This window comes from Trachymyrmex cornetzi, unplaced genomic scaffold, assembly GCF_001594075.2.
Source record: "Trachymyrmex cornetzi isolate Tcor2-1 unplaced genomic scaffold, Tcor1.1 scaffold3940, whole genome shotgun sequence".
Lineage (NCBI taxonomy): Eukaryota > Metazoa > Arthropoda > Insecta > Hymenoptera > Formicidae > Trachymyrmex > Trachymyrmex cornetzi.
This window is the reverse complement of record NW_017298684.1, coordinates 1-1,029: the sequence shown is the minus strand read 5'-3', so window position 1 is coordinate 1,029 and position 1,029 is coordinate 1.

The following is a 1,029-nucleotide window of genomic DNA, read 5'->3' as shown; positions in this document are numbered from 1 at the left end:
ACTCGAAAATCGGCCGAAAGTTGCATTTCGTGCCGAGCCCTGATATATATATACATGACATATATACATATACAGTATCCCGACTTTTTTTGCCACTCACTTTTGTGTTGATAGTGCGGACTAAACTGAGTCGAAAAATCCTCTACCATTTTGCAATTTTTGCAATAGAGATATTAATTACTAAAAATTGCAAAATATTGGTCTTGAATAATTTTTTACTCAAATACTATAAACTTTACAGAAAAACTGCAAGAGATAAAAATCATTTATTTTCTTCTCATAAAGTTTTGAGAATTTTTTCATAATTTTTGAATACCGTATTTTCTCATGTTGGTAAAAATAAGAAAATGCATACTAAAAAGTTGATAAAAAATTCTCAGAACTTTATGAGAAGAAAATAAATAATTTTTGTATATACAGGGTGTTCAGCGTAACGGTCTGCACGATTTTTTAGACACTTCCGATTTGATAGTATTTGAGTAAAAAATTATTCAAGACCAATATTTTGCAATTTTTAGTAATTAATATCTTGTTTCTTGCGAAAATTGCAAAATGGTAGAAGACTTTTCGACTCAGTTTAGTCCATTCTATCTACACAAAAGTGATTGGCAAAAAAGGTCGGAACACCTTGTATATATACACATGTATATACATACATGTATATATATTATATGTATATATACATATACGTTCATATAAATGCAATTATAAGAATATAGCGCTTATATTAATTCCATGTATGGATATATTACATACTGAATTGATATATAAATGTATATATACGGTGTCGAAAGTGTTAGGTATACATATAATTTATAATGTATACACATACACATATGTAGACACAATCATAGAAGTATAGCGCTTATGATAATTACATTTGTGAAAGTATATATATATGTAAGTATATATGTATGAACATACGTGCGCATGCTCCCGATATTATCGTTCTTTTGTAAGAACATCCTTTTGCAGCGCAAATTTTTTTATGGAGATGTATAATGAATAATATGACAAACTTCTATTATT